Consider the following 22,781-nt stretch of genomic DNA (forward strand, 5'->3'; position numbering starts at 1 on the left):
CAAGCCCTAAGAAACAAATGATGGGCATCATCTTCTTTATAAATATGCAAAAACTGATGTGTAAGGAGTTTAGGTCACTCGTCTACAATGTGGCCGCACCACATTCATCAGTTCATCAGTTTTTCTGTAACTGTAACAATATACCTGAAACAATGAATTTACAGAAAGAAAGGGTTTGGTTTGCTTTTGAGCTCAGCATTTCAATGGTTCCAATCAAAAAACCATTGAGCTGGTTGCTTTGGGCCTGTGGCAACCCAGCAACATGGAATCATGTGAGTCGGAGAACAAAGACAAAGAGGAAAGCCAGGAACCCAAAACCCATCTGGGCACTCCCTGGGGACTCAAGGGTGTCCCACTATGCCCAGTCTTCTCAACGTTGTACTGCTTCCCATTAGTAGCACCCTATAGGCTAGGGCCTTAGGGGACAGTGAGCATCCGAACTGTAGCCTTGTTACAACCATTAATGCTTTGCCGACATACAAAAAGTCAGTCTTTAGACACCTGAGTCTCCAGCTCCTTCAATCTTGAATTGGAAGCTGTCAAGGCAGGCACTGTCCATAGATGCTCATTGTCTTGTTACTGGAACAAATACCCTGACAAAAGCCGTTTAAGGCAGAAAGGGAGGTTTATTTTGACTCACAGTTTTACGGCACAGTCCATCATGGTGGAGAAGGCATCATGGAGGGAAGGCAACCCAAGTATGGGGCAGTTAGATGCATTGGATCTGCAGGAAGCAGAGATGAATGCTGGTGAGTACTCAACCTGCTTTCCCCTTTATTGTTTAGTCTTAGACCTTCCACCCATGGAATGGTACCAGCCACAGGTAGGGGGAGTCCACCCCAGTCCACCTAACCCAGGAAAGCCCTCACAGACATGCCCAAAGTCTCATCTCCTCAGCTCTGCTAAGGTGTAAAGCTATTGACATGGGGGTCTGACTTTGCCCCCAACCAGTTGCTGTGGAAACAAAGAGGTACCGTTGAATCTGCAAGGTGTGAAGGCCATATGATCAAGGGGGCTTAGATGGAGCCAAAGATGACACCAGGGTTAGCTCGTGTCATATGCAATTGCCTATGCAACAAGATGTCAACCTGCTGCCTAGGGTCCTGCCCTGGAATTGCCTAGATGTCTGTGTCCCAGATAGAGAAAGAGCCAAAAAAACAGGTGGACAAGCTTCCCTGAGACAGAGGAACATACTGTACGGGCTTTGTTGGTGGTATAGTTAGCATCCAAGGTAAAGGGCTTCATCATCTCATTCTAATGTGTACTTTGTTCTTGCTCCCTCCACTCCCCTTTCCTGCTACTCCTCTCATGTTGCCCTCCCCTCCCTCTCCCCTGAATTTCCTGACCTTTAGAATATGGAGATCATCAGAGGAGGAGTTTGAGGAAGCAAGGGACAGAGAAGAGGTACCCTGATGCTCTCAGGCTACAGAGGAACTGGCCTAGCCATGCAGGGTAGTTGGGTTCTCTGGGGCCAAGTGAACAGGTGATAGCTGCTATGGAGTGAAGAGAGAAATGGAGTCAGAGCCATAGAAAACTATCAGTCTCCCTTGCGAAGGTACCTAGGGCTGTCCTTCCTACTAATGTCCCCTGCCCTGTAGAGACAGGAAGGACAACAAGGAGAGGAAGGGACAACAGGAAGAAGGGAGTCAACAAAGGCCAGGACTTTAGCCAGGAACAGGGTGTTTGGCTATAGGGCAGGAAATAAAATGCAGGAGTTTCCTATCGGGACAGGATGTCCCCTCACATTCCTTCAGGAAAGGGCCCCCTGTGTCCTGTACAGGGTGAGAGATGGCATCCAGCCCCTGCCTGTGTGTGCTTGATCCCTAAGGGGCAGAAGAGAAGGTGGGGAGAGGGATCCAAATGCTTGCATTTTCAACTGTTAATTTGTATTTTTATTATTTTTTTTGAGACAGGGTTTGTGCAGCCTGCACCGACCTTAAGTTCACTGTATAACTAAGGATGATCTCCTGCTTCCACCTCGCAAGGACTAGGATGACAGACTTGTGCCTCCATGTCCAGTTTGAGAGTTCTGTAGTTAACCCTATGCTCAATTTGAGCAGGAAAAAGGAAACTGGCTAAGTCCCCTGATAAGGAAGCAGCAGTTTGCAAAGGGTGATTTGGGAGGCCCTCCTGAATAGGGCGGTGAACACTTGCGTCAGCAGGAAATGATAGTGAGCATGAGATTTATCCTCTCTCTCTCTCTCTCTCTCACTCTCTCTCTCTCTCTCTCTCTCTCTCTGTGTGTGTGTGTGTGTGTGTGTGTGTGTGTGTGTGTGTGTGTGTGTGTGTCTTTCTCTCTCTCACTCTTTCTCTCATAGCACAGGCTGGCCTTGAACTTGCTATGTAGTTAAGGATCACCTTGAATTTCTTGAACTTCAGAGTGCTGATGTTATAGGTATGCACCGCACTCCCAGTTTATATGGCACTGAGGACAGAACCTGGGGCTCCTTGCACATTAGGCAAGTACTTGACCAACTGCTCTGTAACCCCAGCCACCTCTGTCACATGAAGACACATCTTTGGGGGTTGACTTTACAGAGCCATCCAAATTGTCTCAGCTCAACATCCCGAACTCAATTTCAGTACAAAGATATTTTCCCAACTAAAGTCAAATCAACAATTCCAAGGGGCATTGTAAGGACATAACAGGCACCAAGCCACACACTGTGTCCTTCCAACTATAAGGGGTAGTTTTCAAATTGGTACACACATGCATGCACACATGTGAGCACACACATACACACATTAATAAAGTTTCTAAATGCAATCTCATGTGGTACCCACACTGAAGCAATGGAGTCTAGGTATTCAGCTAGGGATGGGGATGGACTGGAACTATAATGGATTTAGCACTCAGGTCCCAGAGGTCTTTCTTAGGAGGTCAAAGGAAGGACCTGTTGTCTTTGCTGTCCTTGGAGACAACTTCCCATCCATCTCCTCCCTTCTCTAGCACTGGCCTTCAATCCACAGGGGTTGGTAATCTGCAACCAGGACGAACACCCAGAGGAGTTTCTATGCAACAGCAGTTGGGATGGGCAAGGTCATGAGGACACACTGATTTACAAGTTTTTGAAAGACAAACCACTCTCCTATGCCAGCAAACATTCTCATAAGCCATTCCTGAATTTCAGTGGAAAGAAAATGAATTGATTTATGAGGGCTCTCTGCGTGTCTCCAGCCTGTTGACTGAGTACAACTACAGTAGCTCAACCTTATCTATAAACTGGTCTTTGAAGGTCAACCCTAGTAGTTCAAAAAGCCTTTCCTAGACTTTCTGGCTAGAAAGTCCTAACCTTAGAGATCTCTGGATGGGGATAGGGACTTGGAGGGTTATCAGAGTTCCTGGTCTAGATCTTGAGTCTCACAGAGCTCCTAGACTCTGTCCTTGGGCCACCTGGGCATGGAAGGGTTCCATAAAGAGAGAGAAGCAGAGTATGGTAGAGCATGTGCAGGCGCTCAGTGTCAGGGGTGTTTCCGAGGTGGGCTATGAGGTCAGAAGTATCTGAGATGTAGCTAGTCACCAAGTAGAAAAAGCCAACAATTGAAGTAAGTGTGTGTGTGTGTGTGTGTGTGTGTGTGTGTGTGTGTGTGTGAATGTGTGTGTGTGTGTGTGTGTGTGTGTGTGTGTGTCCCCAGAGGAAGTTGTAAGACAAGCCTGCCTTTGCTGCTGCTATCCAACTAATGATAACTCAAAGGTTGGGTAGAGATCTTAGTATATTCATAGCCTAGGGCTGCTGGCCCAATATTCTACTGACTAAAACAACAGAATTGCTTTGTCAGTTCTAGAGTTCCCACAATTCTTAAGTCTGGAAATCTGATATAAGGTGTCACCAGGGTTGGGCTCCCTCTCCTTCCATCTCTTGGTTGGCAGCCACATGACTCTGTTCTCTGCCCTCACCCATGCCATACAGTCTGCCGTCGATATCTCCTTGGTTATATGTCTCCTCTCTTCAAATAAGGACATTCATCATCTGGGATTTGAACCCATCCTAATGACCTCATGATCTGATGCTGTCTGCAAAGCCCCTACTTTCCAACAAGGTGAAGAGACTTAAGATGTCAGCATATCAATACCTGTTTTAATTTCATTTTTGTGGCAAAAACAAAACAAAACAAAACAAAAACAAAAAAACAAAAAGGCAAGAAGCAACTAAGGGTGAGTGGGGTTTTAGAGTGCAGGTTCCAGCCTATTCTACAGCTTGAAGATGATAGAATTTAAAACATCATGCCCACATCAAGAGGAGAAATGAATGCATGCATGCTTACTGAGTAACAAGTTTTCCTTTTCTTCTGCAATCCAAGGTCCCAAACCAGGGAATGGAAATGCCCGCTTTCAGACTGGGTCATCCCACATCAATTTAAGGCCATCGAAACAATCCCCACAAGCAAGCTCAAGGCCAACCTGACCTACCCAACTGAGGCTCTTACCAGGTGACTAACTAGGTCATGTTAAGTTGACAAAACTAAACCTTCCTTCAAATAAATCAACAATTCCAATCACTCTTGGAAAAAAATCTTTCAAATATGTGAAGCTTTACAATATCTTAAGGGTTTCATGCCTTAGCCTTTGGCTAGTGGTTCACAGCCTGTGGGTCACAACCCCCACACAGGGGTTGTTGCTTCTTAGATATTCCCATTTCAAGCATAACAAAAGCAAATTACAGTTATGAAGTAGCAATAAAATCATTTTATTGTTTCTGGTCACCACAACTTGAGGAACTGTATGAAACAGTCATTGAGAACCACTGCCTTAGGCTGACCTGGAACTCAATATATATAGCCCAACCTTGCCTTAAACTCTTAATGATCCTCCTGCCTCAGCCTCTCAAGTGCTGGGATTACAGGCATGAACCACCACATCTGGCTGTTCCTAAGTTTTAACAAGCGTCGGCATTGAATGGTACACAGGCATGGTAGCAATGAACTCACATAGGGTAAATAAATGCCTATCTACCTACCCCTGACCAGAAGGAAGGCAGTAGGCTGGGAATGTTTTAATGAGCACTTTTCCCTTGAAATCTTCCAACTGACCTTGTACGAATTATTAACCTGGCCTACAGATGATGAGGCAGACCACATGTAGTTAGATCCTATAGCTGGAAGGGACAAGGTCCAGAAGAGCTGCAGTGAGGCTTCACTCCTCAACTCTGGTCTTAAACAATGACACCTTCCCCCAACCCCCAGACAAGGGCATAAAAGGCATCCCAAGTTCAGGATCAAAGGTTATCAGAAAGTCAGCATAAACTAGGAATAGGTAGCTGGCGCCATTTTTCTGAGACACGGGATCTTGGTAGGAGAATTTGGCAAGATTTTGGGGACGTGCCCACAGATCTGGTCTTTATTCTGTGTCTAAGAAGAGTCACTGAACTAAGCCAAGCCTGGTAGCACCGGAGCTGAGGGAAAGATGGCCAGTTCAAGACGTGCCTGGGCTGCAGAAACAGTTCAAAACCAGTCTGAGAAACTCACTGACACCCTGCCTCAAAATAATCAGAAATAAGTAAAGAGAAGACAGCAAAGCCAACAAAATGGCTCAGTGGATGGATAAAGGTGTCTGCTGCCAAGCCTGAGAATGTAGGTTCAATCCCTGAGACTCACACAGTCAAAGGAGACAATTGACTGGTACACATTTTCCTCTAATTTCCACATGTGCCAACACACACTAACTTAAAATATAATACTCAACTACTACTTCACCTAGTTCAACTTGAAAGACTGAGTTTAATCAGACAAGAGATCATATGTAGGAATAGAAGACTGTCCTGAGACCTCTATCCACCTGCTTAGAAAGCAGCCTCATGTGTACAATTAATGGCTTGGGCAGCTGCCTGTGACCAGCCAGACTCTCTCTAGTAACAGTCTAGAAACTAGACAGTGAGCCCTGGGCCAACTGCTCCAAAGAGATGGGACTTGATCCAGGATAGCCAACTTCAGTGCCTTTTGACCCTACTTCCAACTTGGGACCCAAGGAAAGCCAAATATATAGAGTCACATAGAATACTCCTCCTCCCCCCATTTCAGTAGCATAGCAGCCTACAGCTAACATAGACTGAAGACCAGTGGCTTTCTCGAAACTCTCCAGGCCTTCAGCCCCAGATCGAGTCCAGTTTCATGGACTGACCAGCCCCTCCAACATAGAATCGGACTTTGGTTAACTCTCTAGCTCCCATCACAAAGGCCAATCTAATAAATTCTACTTTATAAATGATATTCGTTCTTGCGGTTCATTCTAGAAAACATTGACTAGTCCAGCAAAATTCCTAAAATAAAACACTAGGCACCAAAATGGATGTTTTGTCAAGGCCATGAGGATTAGAGGTAGACTTGAACACAGACATTAAATGGAGGTGTTGGGGATGTAACCAGGGCAATAACATTTTTAGGACAGTGGCTCCTTGATCCTGGTAAACCTCAAATGCCCTCTGGATTTTTAAAACACATTCAGCCAAACCCTGCCCCCATCCCACCCCCTCCCATACCCCATCCCCCAACCCTGTCCCCAGATGTGCTGACTCAGCATCTCTGGGAGAGCCTGAAGTCATTTATTTAAAAGTCTCTCTGGTGATCCTGATGCTTAGTCTTGGCAAGGGTTGCTGCCTGGAGTTGGGTGGATGATTCTTGGATAGGTACCAGAAGGCAGGACCAGTGGGAGAGAGAATCCTAGGCCTCTGCTTCGTCAGCCAGGACCAAGGCACTGGCACTGTCTGAGGGAGGGAGTACTTTGAGACGAGAGCAGTAGCTAGCTGCTTTTGCATGCCGAGGTGACTGCAGACCTGCAAGCAAATGAGCCTGACCTTGGGGCATCTGGGAAGCAGCTGGAGCTGACGAGAATCTAATCACTTCCGACCTTTAGACTTCGACATTTGGGTAGGAAAGAGAGACGTCCCGGCATGATCCCACGCTGTGTCCTTCATCTGGAGGATGTGAGAATTACTGTCGGCGACTCTAATTGATTTGGCTGGGTGATCAGCAATGAGCATCTGAAACAGATATGTCTGTGTCCCGGAGTGACTGAGCATCTGCAGAGCAACCTGCCCTCTCACTCACACAAAGACTGAAAGAACGTTTCTAGTGGTGTCTTCTATAACCCTGCTCTTTGCCAGTGGTCACGGCTTGACTCCAGTGAGTGTTGCTAACTGACTGGAAAGCCTGTTTTCACAAATACATCCTAGATCCGTAAGATATAAAAGGATCTTTGACCCCCACTCCAACTCCCATACTCCCAAAAGGCAAAATCACGTCTGCGAAAATGCCTGACCTAATCAATTTTCAAATTAACCTGAAATTGCTATTTAAGTCCAAATGGAGTAACTGTCAGGAGTCATGACTCTAGAACACAGACATGAGGCTGACCTGGTAATTGGCACAAAATAGAGAACAGAGTGATTTTTTTGGTGGACAGGGACAAGCATGAGCCCATCTGGGCAATTTACATGAAAATTTGTTTTCCCTCAAAATTCCTGCCTCTCTGAGACATAGGCACCATAGACACTGCCTTATTTCTAAGTGTTCAGGCATCCTGTGCTCTCTGCTGAGAGCTCTCTCTCACCAGGGGCATCTGCCCTTAGGATCTGGCATAGGAGGCAGTCCTTCTCTCTCCCTTTTTTTCTTCTGTATTCTTATTCTTACTTATTGATCAAGTAGGTGGGAATGTGGCAAACTTAGAATAGGATGTTACAGTAGAATCGGCTGAGATCACCCTGACATAGAAAGGACAATAAATGCCATCTGAGAGGAGAGGAGATGGAACGAAGTAGGGAGATGGTGATGTAATGAGACAGAGGGCGAGAGGGCGGGAGGAGGGATCTCTGAGTCCAGGATTGGGGTAAACATGATCCCCTGAATGTCCCCCAGCTCCTCATTCCCCCAATCACCCTGTCCCCAGGTTTCCTGGGCCACATGGCTGAAAGGGTGCTGTTAGACTTCCAGACTCAAGAATGGTCAAGCTGCTGAGATCTGCACGGCTTCAGGGATTGGTGTAACTGGGGTCCTGAGGGAAGGAATGCTGGACAGACACACAGACAGAAAAGCTGGGGACAGGTGGGCTGTGCTTCTCTGAGAGAGGGCACCAGCTACAACCTGGAACTTCATTTATTTTATGCACCCGAATAGAGGAGGCAGGTTTATTGGATAAGCTGAATGAGGAAGGAGGCAGGTTTGTAGCGTAGCACTGAACAAGGAGGCAGGGTTAGCTGATCTACTAGGAGGTATCTTTGGAGGTTTCTTCACACACTGTCAACATTCACCTTTGGACTGGAGGACTGGAGGGTGGCTTTACCATCCCTTTGAGCCTCACCTGGGGAAGTTTTTGCCACTCCACGGGTCTGAGTAAGTCCCTGGGGTTCTTAACATGGCTGTGTGTGTCCAAAGATACACATCCACACAGGACTTCATCTTTACACAAGCACTCGAGGCTTGGTCTCCTCCCACAGCAGACAGTTGACATTCGTCATCCGTTCCTCCTTTGTGGGAGGTGATTTCTCGGTACTCTTCACTGACAGACTCTGGATACTGTCTCTGGAGACCCTGTATAGCCTGTCTCTGCTGTGTAGCTTTGTGTGCTCTTAGAAGGTTGCACCAAAGGGGCAACGAATGAATTTAAAGCTCTTTCCCCTGCTCTGCTTAGGAAATCAATGTTTAAATAAAAGGGACTGGAGGAGTCAGCACAATGAAGCGGGACTAGGAATAGGGAGGCTTTCTGTGCAGGACTTCAGAGTCAGCGGCCGGCACTCAAAAGGGGTAGGGTGAACGAAATTATAGAGTGCTTCAGACAGCAAGGTAAGCTTTCCACCTGAATTTATGAATTCTAGCACAATGGGAAATACTTGGAGAGAAATGCTAGTCTGCACCAAACAGTTCTCTCTTTTGTTGTTGTTTTTAACCATTATTTTGTAAACAATAAATCCAAAACCTGTTTATATCCCATTGTCTTAGGGTTTCTGTTGCTGTGAAGAGACACCATGACCAGAACACCTCTTATAAAGGGCAATATTTATTTGAGGGGGGCTTATAGTTTCAGACGTTTAGTCCATCATCATCATGCGGAAAAACATGACAGCACAGGCAGATGTGGTGATGGAGAAAAAGCTGAGAGTTGTACACCTTCACCTGCAGGCAACAGAAGGAACGAGACTGTGAGCCATGCTGGCCAGACTTGAACTTCTAAGACCTCAAAACCTGCCCCAACAGTTGACACACTTCCTCCAACAAGGCCACACCTCCTAATAGTGCCACCCACCTTGGGCCAAGCATTCTCTCTCTCCTTCCCCCCCTCCCCCTTTCCATGTCTGTCTGTCTGCCTCTCTCTCTCTCTCTCTCTCTCTCTCTCTCTCTCTCTCTCTCTCTCACACACACACACACACACACACACAGAGTCTATGGGAACCACTCAAGCCACCATACTCATTTATGTTGTATTGTATATTGCTAGTAATTTAGATGATGGAGAATAAACAACAGGAAATACCCCAGTTACCCACCAAAAACACGCCATTTCCATGGGACTGGGTACACACAAAGTAGATTATATGCCTGGGGTCCTGGATTCAATACCTCCCTCCCCTCAATATCAGCTAACACAAAGCAGACTCTCAAAAGACCACTTTCCTCCTGTGCTTGAGGTAGAAGAGCTGGAGGGATGCGGGAGGCAGGGAGGCTTGCGGTGACCCCCAGAGGCCCCTGCCCAACCCCACAGACCTTACTCTCATTCATGAAGATGTTTTGCCAAAGTGCAAAGATGTAAAAGGTCTCCTTTTTCCAAAGCATGCACTCAGAATGCCTTGCTTTATCCAAAAGGCAAATCCCTCTTGGTTTGTGCTGTGTTATCTCAACCATAGAAAAGCCCAGTTGGCAAAAAAACAAAAAAACAAAAACAAAAACAAAAAATCCCACAGCTGCTGCCAGTTGCCCCAGACAGCAACTTCTTGTGCTCTCTTTAGTGTTTTGTAACTGAAGAGTGATCACACACACCTTTGCGAAGACAAACATGGAGAATGTGTGTGTGTCAGGGCAGGGAGCAGGTATCCCTCCTGTGGCTCACTCTTTAAAACCCTTGGTTTTTAATCCACTGCAACACAGGGAGCTGACTGGATGTATTTGCAAAAGACAATGTGATTTTCAACAAGTTGAGTGTCGTCCACATTGATCAGGAGTAAGCTTACTGGAAATACAGCAACTTTAAAAGGGGGGTAGGGGGTAAGGGTGAGGGAGAGACCTTGATGCAATGATTGAAAGCTTTGTCCTTCTATATAATTGTATTTTTAGTAAGAATACAAAATAATGAGTTTTGCATTGACACTTTCATAAACACACTCACACACATGCTCACATACACTCATACACACTCACTCACACATTCACACATTTACACTCACACACACTCACATACTCTCACACACACTCACACACACACACATGGTGTGTTCTACCTAGCTCTTATTTGTCTCTCTCTAAACCATCTTGCAGTTTTCCTTTTCCCTTGACGATGTCTCTTTTCTTCCTCTAGGGTTCACTTCATGCTACGTATGTGGGTGTGCAATATAGTTAGGTCTAGATCGAATATATAAGAGAACACATGTGGCCGGGTTGGGGATTTAGCTCAGTGGTAGAGCGCTTACCTAGGAAGCGCAAGGCCCTGGGTTCGGTCCCCAGCTCCGGGGGGGGGGGGGGCCGGGGGGGGGAGAACACATGTGACATTGGCCTCCCCTCCCCCACACTCTCCTGTTCCCCTTCCCCTCCGTTAGACCTCACTGCCCCCCAGAATCATCTTTCTGCTTTCATACATAAATATAAATGTACATTCCTTAGAGAGAACGTGCGGGATTAGTTTCTCCGAGTCTGGCTTACTTCACTAGTTACATCCATTTTCGTCAAATGACATAATTTTTTTTCTTCCCCAAGGCTAGATAAAGGCTGTTGTGTGTATGAGTATAGCACATTTTTATTATACATTCCCTTGCTGATGGATACCTAGGCTGCTTCCACAGGTTGGCGGGTGTGAAAAGTACAGCAAGGGCATTGTGGTGGGGGCTGGGGTAGGCATGGTACAGCTGGGTCAATCTAATTTCTATTTGTTGAGGAGTCTCCACCCTGACTTCCCTAATGGCTGCTCCAGTTTACACTCCAACCAAAGGGGTCTGAGGCTTCTCCTTTCCCGGAATACCTTTGAGTGTTTCTTGTCATTGTCTGCCTCCCACCTGGCTCTGATGAGTCAGAGTCTTACAACCATCTTCATGTGCTTTCCCCTGGTGGCTATGGGCATCGAACATTTTCTCATGATCTTATTGGACATTAGATGTTTTTTTCCCCTTTTGAGAAATGTCTGTTCAACCCGTTTGCCCAATCATTACTTGTATGCTTTGTTGTTCTTGTGTTTTTAATTCTACCCATGCACAGCCTTTTTCAATATTTGCATTTGTTTCTGATTGTGTTGGGTTTTGCCAGTTGCTCCTCTGCTTGAATCTCCATCTCCTTACTTGCAGTCCCTTCTGTTTTGCTGGTTTCTGGCTTCTCTCTGGATCATGGATTGGTTTCCTGTCTTCATTTGAATAGTTTCTTGTGTCCTCTTTGAGGCCACTGATTATTTTCTAAAGATGTTTTTATTGATCTAATGTCTATGTGTGTGAGCCTGGGTGAGTATACGGGCACCGTGTGCATGCCAGAGCCAAAGGTGGCCAGAAGAGGGCATCAGATTTGTTGGAGACCGGGACCGGACTGCAGGACAAAGCAAAGCTAGAACCCTGCCCTGAGCAGATTCCTGAGAAGGGCTTGACCTTTTCAAAGAAAGAACTTGTCCCCGGAAGACTGTTGCCTCATTGTCTAAGGAGACTATCTTGCAGTTTAATGATTCACCTTATGTCCTTGGGCACTTCCCAGTACTCCCCCCCCCACCCCCCACCCCCGCCTAAGCTTCAATTCCTGCTTCAGAGTGGTGAAGTGGTTAACTCTTTGCCCAGCTTGCTCACTAACTAGCATGATTACTTCGAGAACATGGAACAGACTGGAGCAGAGCTGGTATGGAGCCAAAGTGGACCCAATGGGACACAGCCATGAAAGATTCCAGGTATAGCCTGCCTAACGAAAATGTCAACTACATAAGGGAGACTTGGGGGTTGGTTTTGGGATTTTTTTTAGTTTTGTTTTTCTGAGACAGAGTTTCTCTGTGTAACAGCCCTGACTTGCTTTATCGACCAGGCTGGCTTGAACTCACAAAAGTCCTCTGCATCCCAAGTGCTAGGATCAAAGGCATGTATCGCCATGTCTGGCCTGATTTTGTTCTTATGTATAAGAGAATTGATTTCCTGGAGAAAGGTGATGCTCTTGTGTGAAGACCTGCCCATGCTGAACCAATCAATTGATAGCCTTTGTATAATTTCATTGGTCCCAAAGGAAATTAGGTAGAAGTTAATATTTTCTCAGAAAGAGAATAGATTGGGGCTGGGCGTGCCCCTCAGTTGGTAGAGTACTTGGGCTTGCATGAAGCTCTTAGTAAGTCTCAGCTCTAAGTAAACTGGTCATGGTGACGCCCACTCCAGTTCTCAGGATGAAGTAAGAGGAGCCTTGGTGCTGTGGGAGTTCAAAACCACTTCAGGCTACTGGAAATCTGGAGAGAGAGAGAGAGAGAGAGAGAGAGAGAGAGAGAGAGAGAGAGGAGAGAGAGAGAGAGAGGAAGAAGAAGGAGGAGAAGGAAAGAGGGAAGGAGGGAGGGAGGGGGGAGGGAGGGAGGGAGAGAGGGAAGAAGGGAGGGATGGAGGAAGAAGCTGGAGTGATAGCCTATGCTTTAATCTCAACAGGGGCAGGCAGATCTCTGTGACTTTGGCTTGGATTACACAAGGGATTCCAGGCCAACCAGGGCTACATAGTGAGACCCTGACTTAAAAAGAAAATTTAAAAAGAAAGAAAGAGAAAGAAAGAAAGAAAGAAAGAAAGAAAGAAAGAAAGAAAGAAAGAAAGAAAGAAAGAAATCTCTAGGACGAGGGGATTAGGGAAATAATGATAACATTTAAAATGTTATAAAGCTATAATAATTTATATCACACATAACCTATGCTCTAACACTCTCTAATACCACATTGTTAGATTTTATTTTTTCCCCGCCCCACATTGTTAGATTTTATAACAGAGCAATGTGATAATGGTGTTCAGCTAGATGGATCAAAAGAACGTAAGTCTAGTGATAAACTTATTAAAAGTTAAATGTGTGATAAAAAGTCGTCATAAAAATCAAAGGGAAGGAAAGAAAAACAGAACGTTCTTTGAAAATAACAAATAAGTCATCTGGAGAAATGAAATCTTATCAGCTATTCACTACAAACCTGCACCTCAATAAATTCCAGATGATCTCTGTTTTTAAATATAACAAAGAATAAAATAGAATTGGATACGTAGTAAACATGTGGGCAGAAAAATGATGTTTTACATTAAGAAACAGTTGAAGAGATTTTAATAGCTATGATGTCAATTTGCTCTAGGTAAAAAGCAAAAATAAAACCAATAGCCAAAAATAAACAAACACTTTCAGCGGGGGCAGGGGAGGCACTAAGAACAATGTAACACAAAGGGATCTCACTTTTCCAAGTTTTTGTTTGTTTTTTGGGTATGTTTGTAGTTTGGAGTACGTGCAACTGTGTGTGGGGATTTATGAATCTTGTGTACACATGGAGAGGCCAGGCCACAGCAGGATGTCCAGGGTCTTCCTCTACTGGTCTCTACTATGTATTTTGAGACAGGACTTTCACTGGATAAGAAGCTTACTTGTTGGTGGCTAGCCCACCAGCAAGCTCCTGAGGTCTACCTGCCTATATCCCTCACCACCCCGCAGCCACACTTCACTTTTATGTGGGTGCTGGGATTTGAACTCAAGTCCTTTGGAAGAACAGCAAGTGCTCTTAACTGCTAAGCCATCTCTCTAGAATCCCATTTTTTTCCTTCTTGCTCGTGTAGCCCAGGCTTGCCTCAAGCATACTATGTGGTTGACGATAATTTTGAAGTCTTGATCTCTACTTCCCAAGTTTCAAGGTTAAAGATATGGGCCTTATGGGCTGGAGAGATGGCTCTCAGTGGTTAAGAGCATTGACTGCGGGGTTGGGGATTTAGCTCAGCAGTAGAATGCTTGCCTAGCGAACGCAAGGCTCTGGGTTCGGTCCCCAGCTCCCCCCCAGCTCCGGAAAAAAAAAAAAAGAAAAAAAAAGAAAAAAAAAAGAGCGTTGACTGCTTTTCCAGAGGTCCTGAGTTCAATTCCCAGCAACCACATGGTGGCTCACAACCATCTGTAATGAGATCTGATGCCCTCTTCTGGTGTGTCTGAAGACAGATATAGTGTACTTCTATATAAAATAAATAAATAAATGTTTAAAAAACAAAAGATATGTGCCTTTAATCAATTAAAGTTAAAGTCATTAAGAAAATTAGAATAATTTCAAGATCATCTCCCTAAAAGTACAAAGGTAATTTAGCAAATAAAGTTAATGAACACATCCATGGAAAAATGTCTAAACAAAATCAGGCTAAAAATTATAGACAATGCCAGGCGGTGGTGCACACCTTTAATCCCAGCACTCTTCAGGCAAAGGCAGGTAGCTCCCTGATTTTGGGGCCAGTACTAGAAGGGGAATTAGAGCTATGGAAACTGTAGGTAGCTGTGAGCTGGGGTACTGGGGATCAATGAGCAGCAGGTGCTCTTAACCAGTGAGCCATCTCTCCAGCTTAGATAATGTTGTATATAAAGTGATGTAAAATAATTTTATACTGAGTAGAGGCCAGGTCAGATATATTCTAAGAGTAGAGGTATGATTCAGTTTTGAGCACTTAACTAGCGTGTTGAGGACCTGGGTTCCGCCTATAAAATCTAAAAAAACAAAACAAAACCACAGAACCTCTGACTTTTTGGAATGCTGGGCTCCATACCTGTTTCCTAGGAAGAAGCATGTGCATGGTAAAACCTTGTACCATCTGAAACAAAGATTACATAGAGATAAAAGAACGAAAACATGTGTATGAATAAGTTTGGCATAATGACGCAGGTACCACTCGGCAAATGTAAGAGGGTCACAAATTCAAGATCCACCTAGGCTGCAGAAGGTGTTCTGGAACAACATGGGTAATTCAGTGCCTCAAAACAAAACGTTAAGAAAAAGCTGGGGCAGGGGGTTGGGGGTAATTTGATCCCAGCATTCAGGAGGCAGAGGCGGGCAGATCTCTGTGCGTTCAAGGCCAGCCTAGTCTATAGAGTGAATCTTAGGACAATAGGACTACACAGAGAAACCCTGTTTTGGGGTGGGGGGGGGGAGGAGGCAAAAACAGAAGAGAGAGGGGGGGGGGCAGGGATGTAGCCTATGTTGGACTGCTTGCCTGTCATGTACAAGACTCAAAGCTGAAAAGGAAGGAAATATATATGTGGTAGGTGTACGCAGTCATGAATGTATTTACATGTATTGGTAGTTTAGAAACTATTCTTTTACTGTTTGCTACATTTATTTCCTGTCTTCGTCAAAAACTGAAGAAACCATGTCCCAGCTATGTCATGGAGATGAACTGACACTGTTTATTGAGCTTTATATTTAAACGGGAATCTTCTATTTTTATTTGCTAAATCTAAAAACCAACCCTACTTGGTATCAGACTTGATTGCCTTATAATTAATGTTTTCTACTTGTCAACAAACCACTTTCCTTGGGGAACACTTAACTGCAAATATATGGCCCTTTTTTCATTCTGAAATATATTGGTTTGTTTGTTTGTTTTTTTTTTTCCTACATAGAAAAGGCACGAAGAGAGAAATCATCCCAAATCTCACTACCGTATAAATTTGTCATTTCCACATTATGTAGGACACGTTATGCATATGTATATAGCTACACGTTTCTACATCATTTTGTGTGCACTTGTAATCACACCATATATGCTTTTCTATAATCGCCATTTTTAGTTTCTTTTTCTTTTTTAAAACATTTTTATTTTATTTATAGGTACATGTCTGTGTGCATACGCCTTGGGGCTTAGAAAGTAGATTTTGAAACAATCGCTAGAGGTTACTATGTGCTAATCTTTGCTCTCTTCCATGTATTTTGACTTATTTTAGGCATCAAACCAGCTGGAACTATTCATTTTAGCTTGATAATCAGAAATTCCCCAACTGATCATAAAGACCCTGTAATAAGGGTGCCGGGGAAGGCAATGCCAAGGAAATGCATGATTGCGCTCCATTTTATAACAGCTGGTGATAAACCCGAATTCTGCTTCACCTGAAAAACAACATGGATTCGGTGCAGCTTTGCAAATCTGCGTTCCCACCTGCAGTTCCGTGGTCATGCTCAGATGGATTTATCTCTGGGCTTATCTCCAGGAAAGTTTGGGCATGACTGGATATATGTCCGTGTACAGGTGAGCAACAGCCCCAGCCTCTTAGATGTATAACTGTCTCCATCGACATGAAAAATGTGAACAATTTGGCTTCAAGTAATGAGGCAGTTTGATGTGAGCAGATTCGCAAGCAGTAAGAGAGAACCTTTTAAATTGGGATTGCAGGGCCCGGGGAGAAACGCGCATGCTCGCTAGCGTGCCGTGGCGTGTGCGTTAGGTCCCTGGAATCCAGATGCTCTACCTGAAAGTAATGAGGCTTCTCCAAGGGTGTGGGTGCCCGGGTGCTACTTAATTTCTTCTCATTCTCTTCTTCTTGTCGAACAAAATGAATCATAAAGTTGTTATTCACGTTAGTGCATATACTAAAAGTAAATCGTATAAAGTCATTGATGTAATGAAATCAAAGCGCCTGTATCACAATTACTGTACAGACGTGCTGCTGAATCCATGAGTTGAAGCCTACCTTTTAGCTGAGCCAACAAAAACAGACTTCAGGCTCCGGGGAAAGGAAAGGGCAATGGTATATTTCAAATGACTGCTCTGTGCCCAGCCCTGTTGTTCGAAGGTACGTTTCTTGGAACACTTCGGGGTGTGCGTCCAGGTTGCCACACAGGACAGTGGACACTAGAACTTCCTGGGCACCACAGGGCTCCAGCTGTGCTTGGGGGATTGTGAATGATCACGTGCTAGGAGCCTCTTGCATTTCCCGAGGAGAGCATTCTTGCAAGGGCTTCTTCGGAGACTGGCACCGAGAGATGGCCTGGGAAGGTCTTACTACTCCCATTAAAGAAAGAAAGGTGAGCTCCTTTCCTAGCAAAAAAAAAAAAAAAAAAAAAAAAAGCGCTATTCATCTTGACATCTGTACTTCTGAAATCCACTCCTTGGAGTCTTCTCCACAGGCCAATGGGACAGTTCAGTGTGAAGTCTAGACCAATCGGCTGCTGGAGGCAAAGCCACTACTCTAAGGCAGAACCACCTACTGGCCCAAGGGGCTTTATTCCGTCTGGGCAGGGAGCAGTTGGGGGTCTATCTTAGTGACAGATCATTTGCTTAGCATGCTTGGGATCCTAGGTTCAACCCAAGGAACTGAAAATAAAATGATAAATCTTGTAAGGTTCAAGGCATAGCGGTACAACGGAACCTAGCATTTGTGGGGAAGAGACGGGAGAACCAGGAATTCAAGGACAGCATCAACAATGTACTTTGAGGCTGGGTGGTAGCCAGCACTTGGGAGCAAGGGGTAGGTAGATCTCTGACTTCGAAGCCAGCCTGATCTACAGAGCAAGTTCCGGGGCAGCCAAGACTACACAGAGAAACCCTGTTTTCAAGTAAAACAAAATAGCTGGGTCACCGTAACGCACTCCTTTGATCCCAGCACTCAGAAGGCAGAGGCAGGCGAATCTTTATTAATTTGAGGCCAGCTTGGTCTATAGAGAGAGTACACAGAGAAACTGTGTCCCAAAAAACCAAAATAAATTTAATTAATTAATTAATTAAAAATTTAAAGATTACAAAAGAACTAAGAACGGTAACATACTCCTGTAAAACCTTGGGAGAGATGCCCAATTTGACAGGTGGGCTATAAGACCCTATCTTAAAAGAAGTGAAAACAGGAAAAGAAAGAAAGAAAGAAAGAAAGAAAGGAAGAAAGAAAGAAAGAAAGAAAGAAAGAAAGAAAGAAAGAAAAGGGAAGGAAAGGAAAGAAAAGGGAAGGAAAGGAAAGAAAGGAAGGAAGATGTACAAAGAGTTATGCCAGACATTGTGCCTCAAAGCTGTTATCCCAGCACTAGGAAGGCTGAGGTTAAATGATTGTCAGGAATTCCCAGCCAGCTTGGGACCCCCACCTCAAAACCCCAAAGAAGAGGAAGAAAAAGAAGGAAAGGAAAGATGTGGGGGCAGGGAGCCCTCAGCAGCTTTTTCTTGCCTTGCTGGACCTGCTGGTCTGCTCTGGTGTGGTTTCTGCCCTGAGCACTCACTTGTAAGAGCTCTTGTTCCTTGTAACTTTAGAAGCAGTTTCAAAACAGAATCCACACAACGCTGCCAGGCCAGCAGCAGGAGGTGGGCTGTCTTCTAAGTAGACAGAACGAAAGATAGGGTTCCCAAGTTCCTACTGTCAGACAAAAGGGCAAGATGTCACCCGGGACCACCCAGGGAAAATTAAATACAGATCACCCCTTGATGGCTTATGTTAACGCAGAGAGATGAGAGTTTTGATCTCTGAGAAAACAAACAGCAAAACTTTCCACCATAAACCACTGTTTCTCACACCCTAGCTGAGAGTTGTAGAGTAGCAGGAGCTGCTAAGGACTCAGACACACATGATTGGGAAGGAACTTCTGTTCTTCCCATCCTTCAGTCTGTCTTCCTAGACTAGAGAGCCATGCGAGCTGCCAAGAGAGCAGCCTCAGGGGTTCCCAGCCATTGAGCGTAGATGAGGACGGGGTCTTCCATGGGTCAGCTCCCTTTCCCAACTCCGGAGCCCAGATCAGAGGCCACCCTGGCTGAGCCAGGGTTGGGGGGCAGCCCACCCACCTCTGCCACCCACACTGCAGCAGAGAGGTCACGAACAGGCTCTTACGCACCTGAGGATCACAGGTGGAATGGGATAGCCTAATTTTAGCATCAGCTGTTAACTTTCCAAACATTTTTATGAGAAAAACGTCACACATATTCACAAGTAGAGAGTGTATTGGAGTGGACCCTGACAGTCAACAACAGTTCTACATCTCACTCAAGTTTCCTTGTTTTCTATAGCTAGTTTCCAACATGGTGTAACTTTATCCCTTTTTACCCCAGGATGTTTCTCTAAAATCACATGATTCTTCCACACACATGATACCCTGTTATGCTTAAAACACTGGTAGCTGTTCTCAGACATTGTCTAAATCACAATCCATCAGGGCTCCTCTCTCAGAAACTGTTTTCAGTTGGTTTCTGTGAGTCAGTAAGGGATCACTTGACTGTTGAGGTACACGAGTTTCCTTTGGTGGTTAAGCCTTACTTTTAACACATAGTTATAGGCGGGGGAGTCGGCCCAGTTGGTAAACTGCTTGCTCGCTTTGAAAGCAGGAGGATTTAGGTTTGATTCCCAGAAATTAAAAGAGAAGCTGGGTGTGGTAGCGGGTTTGTAATTTCCAGGACACACATATGTAAATGAAACTTTTAATCACATGTTGTAATTGTCTTCTCCCAGGCTCACTGCCTCTGTGTGCTAACCTAGCCCTAGTCCTGAAAGCTTCTGACCTCCGTACAATCTAATGTGGGCCTAGAATGCTTTCAGCTTGAGACTTATTGCTGATTAAGTCACCCATTCTTATTCTTTCTCATCTCTGGTTGGATGATTCAACTCAGCTGTACTGGCCCAAATTCCTCTCCAAACTGACTGATTCAGTCTGGCTTCTCTCGCTTTCTTACTGAATCACTCTGCTTGGCCTCATACTGTCTTTGGCAATATGTTCTACTTCTCCTCCTCATTCTCTGGCTTGTTCTGTCTCCACTGTCTGTCTAGCATGTTCTCTCTCTGCAACATGTCTCTGTACATCTGTCCCAGTAAAACGGCCTCCTCCCTCTCTCCTCTGCACTGCTCTCTTTTTTTTTTTGTTGTTGTTTGGCTTCCACACACAGAAACACATTTTCAGTTCCTTCTTCACTTTTAAAAATCACATTATTACATTGTTATTTATTTTGTGCATGCATGTGTGTGGGTGGGTATGTTTGTGAGCACGCGTATGAGTGTGTGTGTTCATCTTTTCCTCTACCTCAGATCCCCATCTTTACCTCCTACTCTGACAGGAATGAACTTGACCAAGAAGGCATCAACTGTGAGAACCCCTAGTCCAGGAGAGAGAAACTTAGCATCATGCTGTCCCAATTTGCCCTTTCTCAAACAGGACCCACAATAATCGACACATAGACTTCCACTTTAGCCAAACCTAGAGCTAACTATGTAGACTAGGCTAGACTCAAGCTCTGAGAGATCTCCCTGCCTCTGTCTCAAGTGCTGGGACTAAGGGTGTATGTCACCACACCTGGGCCTAACATAAATCTTAAGCCCAGAAGCAAATATATAGACATTCATGGGAGAAATAAGACTTACTTTATGGGTGTGGGAGAATCACTTTAACTGTCTGCACAATGGCTCAATCTATGATGTTTTGCGTTCTAAGTTTTTGTTTTGTTTTGTGAGCATTTCATTCAGTGAGCATAATTTACAAGGCTTTAAGGTTAAAGAATGTTCTTTAGTAAATAAGGTTGTAAGATGGATTTATGAAGGGTCTTGTCCAGATTTAGGAGTTAGAGGGGGGTGTTAGAAACTCGAGGTTATAGGTCTAATTTTGAGCCCAATGTAAACACAGTTGATTTCTTATCTTTGACATCTTTGTTTGAGGTGTCTTTAGAAAACTCTCGATGAGGCAGTTTTGCTTTTTCAGTAATGTCTAAAGCTTCCTGCCTCTAACAACAACAAAGTAGACCAGGTTCTGGGAATGCAGTTTCCTTCCTATGATTCCCTTCCCATGGCATCCTGTCTCTTTATCTTGCCTCATCTCCAGTTGCCATTAAGGCACATCTCCAAAGCCAGATGCACCGGTGTAAGCCTGAAATACCAGCACTCTAGGAGGGGGAAGACTGGAGAGTGGCAAGTTCAAAGCTGGCCTGGGCCACATGTGAATTCAAGTGTCAAAACCACAAGAGCTGAGGCTGGAACTCAGTGGCAGATACCTGTGTGTGAAAGACCTCGGGTTCCATCGCCGTTACCGGAATGAAAAATAATCTGGGGGATTGAAGTACCAACAATCGAATGATACAGACAAGCATTTAAAGCACATAACTCCCTTCTGTTAGTGCGGAAGATGATCTAGGGCACGTAAGAGGAAGCCAAGCATTCCTGAAATCCCAACACTCAGGAGGTAGAGGCAGGAGGATGAGTGGTTCAAGGCCAGTTTTCGCTGCGTAGTAAGTTAAAGGTAAGCAGTGATCTACATTTTAAGGCCCGGACTTCTGCCCGCCCCTGCACAAGGTGGGAAACCCTGTCTGCTCTTCTTCCCCCAAACCCACCCACAGGGAGAAAACTCCAGCTAACATGTCATCACTCCGCGCCTCTGCATTTCCGGCAACCCACCCAAGAGTGCCTGCAAAGGGACTCAGTTTTTGACCGAATGTTGACACAATCCCAGCTCCTAGCTAAGGGATCATTACTCCTCACCTAAACTCTATAAAACGCCCTTGCTTATCCTGCGTATGTAACTCCATTGGCATCCTCCTGTGAAATCAGCAAACCCAACAAGAGCTGCCTCCTAATAAACCCACCCTTGCAGTCTTGATTCGGCTTGAATTGGCTTATTACTCTGGTAGAGAAAACCTATTATCTATGAGACCCTGTCTCAAAACAAGCAAACAAACAAAACAAGCAACAAGGGTTGGAGACATAGCTCAGCATTTAAGAGCTCTGTCTGCTTTCCTAGAGGATTTGGATTTGATGACTCATGACAGTAACTCTAGTTCAAGGGAATCTGACACCTCTTCTGGCTTCCTTTCGCACTGTACATACATGATGCATAGACACATGTATGGAGAAAATATCCTTACACATAAAATGAAAAGTACAATAATATCGACAACAACAAAAAGCAAATGGACAAATAAAAAAGAATGTAGTAGTTAGATGCTAATAGTACAGCCCTTCCCCCATGTAAGAATAGAGCATCTGCAGATATTAGCATCCAATGTGATCCGGGACCAAAGACTCTGAAAGGTAGGTACCAAGGGCAACTGAATTAAGATGGGTAAAATAGAGCCAGGTGGCTGGACAGACAGCTCAGCCCTGAGAAGCCCTTGCTGTTCTTCCAGAGGATTCATGCACCCATGCAGTTCCCAGCACCCAGTTGAGTAACTTACAACTGCCTGTTCTCCAGCTTCAGGGAATCTAACACCCTTCTGGCCTCTAAATGCACCTGTGGACATGTGACAGACACTCATAAAAGATTTTTAAAAAATGTTTTTAATAGAGCCACATATGGTAGCTCACAAGAGGCTGCCCCAGAGTTGGACAGGGATCCAGAGCTACACAATGGGTTTCAGGCCAGCCTTGACACAGCCTGAGACCCTGTCTCAAAAAAGAAAACACAAAGAAAGATGGGTCAAGTGTAGTAAGAGCATGTTTGGGGTGGGAATGGTTGAGGTTGGATGGAACTTGTGTGTTAGACTTAAGCTTGAGGTGCCCATTCAACAGCCTTGGCAGCATCTATCAATGTGTCTGGCATTCAGGGGGAAGGTGGGGTAAAAGCTGTGAATCATCTGTTAGTCTTCAAGTGACATTTACAGCCAGAGATGGCTTGAGATCACTAGGCAGAGCTATAGAGGAAAAACAGAACTCAACCTGTAAATACAGGGAGGAGCCAGCAAAGACTCTGAGAAGAACTAGAAGT

The 22,781-nt window shown here is 44.9% G+C and overlaps 1 long non-coding RNA gene across 1 annotated transcript; it reads left to right on the forward strand.

Moving 5' to 3' along the window:
* The first annotated feature begins 11,897 nt into the window (after positions 1-11,897).
* Positions 11,898-21,657, forward strand: LOC134484989 (uncharacterized). The gene is made up of 3 exons (XR_010062861.1): positions 11,898-12,058; positions 16,076-17,153; positions 20,907-21,657. It is a non-coding gene; the product is annotated as an uncharacterized LOC134484989 (long non-coding RNA).
* The last annotated feature ends 1,124 nt before the right edge of the window (positions 21,658-22,781 follow it).

Source organism: Rattus norvegicus, chromosome 1 (assembly GCF_036323735.1).
Source record: "Rattus norvegicus strain BN/NHsdMcwi chromosome 1, GRCr8, whole genome shotgun sequence".
Classification (NCBI taxonomy): Eukaryota; Metazoa; Chordata; class Mammalia; order Rodentia; family Muridae; genus Rattus; species Rattus norvegicus.